Here is a 3575-nt window from a genome sequence, read left to right as displayed (position 1 = left end):
CACAAGAAGTGAAAACAAACACACAAACCAAAGAAAAAACAGAACAAAAGAAATTTATGAATTCCTCTATTTTAGGAGATGTATCTATAGGTGTCGATTGTCTCTACTGATTTGAAAATCATATTCAAAAAAGCAGAGGAAAAATATAACAGCCCTCAAAACAAAGATAATATATTCATAATAATCATAAAAACAGCAGCACAAGAACTACCTTTACTATTAGCACACTTACTACTTCTATTATGGACCCTAAATACACTAACACCCAAAAATAGGACAATACACACATATAAATTGATAACATAAAACGGACATGGCCCTGAAAAGGAAAGTACCAACAGAAATACATTAACCCCATAACAAACCAGCCTAACATAAAAAAACCTGAACCACAGAAAAAATCAACAACAACCGCACAGAAGGGAGGAAGAGGTCTACTTGAACCTGACCCTCCCAGGTCGAAAATGACCTAAATCCCGATCCGGAGAGAGGAGGTGAACGAAGATACCCCCATCGGAAGAGTTTTAGCGGAATTTCAACTTACCAAGGAAAGATTTATTTATGATGATATTTGCAAGTTATACTTTTTTTTATAGTATTTTGTCAATATGACGTTTAATTTTGAATTACGTTAGTTACTTCCACACTCTTACAATAAAACATAAAATGTTATATATATTTGTAGATCTAATATCATTGTTTATTTGTTTATACTGAATACAAAGCTGTTGAAGTTTTATTCAGTTCAGAACATATTTAATTTTTTTGGAAAATATCGAGAGGTCTGAAATCTTTGCATACATAATCTAGACTGCTGTGAAGTCGTTTTTCTTGCTTAGGACGTCTTAATCGTTCTTTCTTATGGGATGGTCATTTCAGCAAATATGTGAAGATATCATAACAACAGAAAAAAAAGGAAACTATAAAGGCACATGTGTCGCACTTTATCAAGCAAATGCAGAAAAAGTATTTTGCTTCAATTCAGCAGTTTGTGAAAATTGTAAGACGCTTTGACATTTTTTCACGACTACAGTCCTCTCGCAAATTTGCTAAATTGATATTTTTTTCATCTTTTCTTTAGAAAACTTTATAGCAATAATTATAAAGTTGAACAACCTGCTTTTATCGATTTAAACTTCGAGAACCAATGGCATTTTCAGAAACAGGAGTACTCGTGCACTGTTGTCAAATTGTGATAGGGGAAAAACACACTAAAATCCAGGGCTTCCAGCTTATCATGGACATTTATTTATGTTTAAGGTAAATAGGTATACAGATTAGTAGTGTCATAGACCTGAAGGTTAAGGTTAGAGCTTACGGAGCGTGAAAGGTAAATCAAGCCCAAGGAGAAATCGACACACATGAGCGAGCACGTCGTTCTTTCTGACAAAGTGCAACAAGGTCAAGTTTTTCTTTTTTTCAATATGCGATACAAAACCCGAGTTTATAAAGAAATGTTTTTAGAATATTTCTTGGATAAATTTAATCAGTTTAACTATTAAATTAAAGATGAATTTGTAAAAATGCTAATAAATATTCCTGTTAAATAATTTATATCATGAAAATAATATGTCAGGCAACAGTTGGCTCACGTGTAAACACATATTGATAAAGAACTAACATTTGAGTTAATTTAATAAACCGTCCGATTTTGTTTGCTTATTCATATATTTTTTGTATCGATTACTTCAAGTTTTTATATATTGAAAGTTATCACCATCTCTGTATACAAATATTAAAAAAAAAGATAAAATTCTGAACTAATATAGAATTAACAAGATTGGCAAATGTAGTGCATTTTTTTTATTGGAGTTTGGTTGAAGATCGAATTAACGTTAACACAGTTTTATGTAAACTACACTTCGCAATTTAGTGGTTTTACGAAGATACACATTATGTGACAAACCAAGTATCTGAATGCTTTGAAAGAAATAAAAATCTGCGATAGAAGCAAACCTCCACGATCATTTCTCTTAAGTTTATCTAAACTCCAAATTAATAGTACTTCAGAAAAGAGAACGGCGTGTAAAATATTATGACTGCTAAGGTCTGGGCGTGGCTTAGTTGTTAGTGTTCCGTTCAGTGGATCGCAAGGTTTGACATGTTATACAACTGAACAAACTCCTCATTTTCCAGCTGTGGATGCACTAAAAAAATTTCAATCCCGGTTCAAAACGTCGTGGAAAGCTCATGTGGTGGCAGGTGCTGTTGACTGACTGCCTTCCCTCTGGTCAGTAGTGTGGCTTAATGACTATAATTTTCTTCAAAATTTATGTAACGATTTGAACTATATAAAATGCATGTTAGGCAAGTATAGTTTTAAGATTATTGATTGATTAGTCTGGTGGATTTATTTTTGAGTTAGTCGGTTTTTAATGTAACTACAATGCTGTATATTTTGAGTTTCAACGAGTGCTTACTTTGTGCAGGAACCTATGTTGAATATATTTTAAACCTAAAGGCAGAAAAAGTATAATCACTCCCACCCTATCCGTCAGCAGCGGGGATTCTACCCTTCATTTCCAACAATTAAGCATTTGTTTTAATTTTATTTCTTTTTGGAATTAAGCACAAAGCTACACAATGGGCTATCTGTGCTCTGCCCATCAAGGGTATCGAAACCCGGTTTCTAACGTTGTAAGTCCGCAGACATATCGCTGTGCCTTTGGAGGGCCATTTGTTTCAACAAAGTACTGTTATAACGAGCTCTATTGTTGAGCACGTTCTTTTACATTATTTGGTAAAAATAATGCCAAGTCCAGTCCATGTAACAATAACGAACAAAATTGATTTTTCAATAAATATTTGTTATATTCACTTGTAGCCTAATTTCATAAATAAACTTTTCAGCATAAACTATAAAATTATTGCAGGTCTAAGTTCACAAACAATGTTTCAATAGAAATTCCGAAACTATTAACAGTATGCCTAGTTTAATTAACTTTGATAGATAAAAGTTGCTTGGTAAGCCTCCCCCCCCCCCCCCCCCAGTGGCACAGCGGCATTTCTGCGGAACTACAACGCTAAAAACCGGGTTTCGATACCTGTGGTGGGCAGAGCACAGATAGCCCATTGTGTAGCTTTGTGCTTAACTTCAAACAAAAAAACCCTGGTGGGTCAGCGGTAAGTTTAAAGACTTGCAATGCTAAACCCTGGTGTTTGACTCCACTCGATGGACAGAACACAAATATCCCATTGTGTAGTTTTTCACTAAAACCCCCCAACAAAACTTGATACATAAACATGTAACTCACAAAGTAACTGAATAACAGAACTGACACGATAACTTTCTCTTCTAACATTTTTGAATTTACTGATAGGCACTGCACTAACTAACTGATCACTCTCTGAATGCTTCAATTATTCATTAACTGTTCATCTCACCGACTCATTGACTGTCGTAGATAATGTACCCTTATTTTTACATAGTACACGAAGCTTCTTGATTCTTAACATTCATGAACTTTATATACACCTGGAAAAAAGTTAAGCACCCCCGTGTTTTTTCAAGTGATTCAGATTCGACGTTCTTGTGACTGATTATAAATTACCATTCAATCTAAACGTGTTTATCA

This window comes from Limulus polyphemus, unplaced genomic scaffold (genome assembly GCF_000517525.1).
Source record: "Limulus polyphemus unplaced genomic scaffold, Limulus_polyphemus-2.1.2 Scaffold15, whole genome shotgun sequence".
NCBI lineage: Eukaryota > Metazoa > Arthropoda > Merostomata > Xiphosura > Limulidae > Limulus > Limulus polyphemus.
This window is presented reverse-complemented; position numbering follows the sequence as displayed.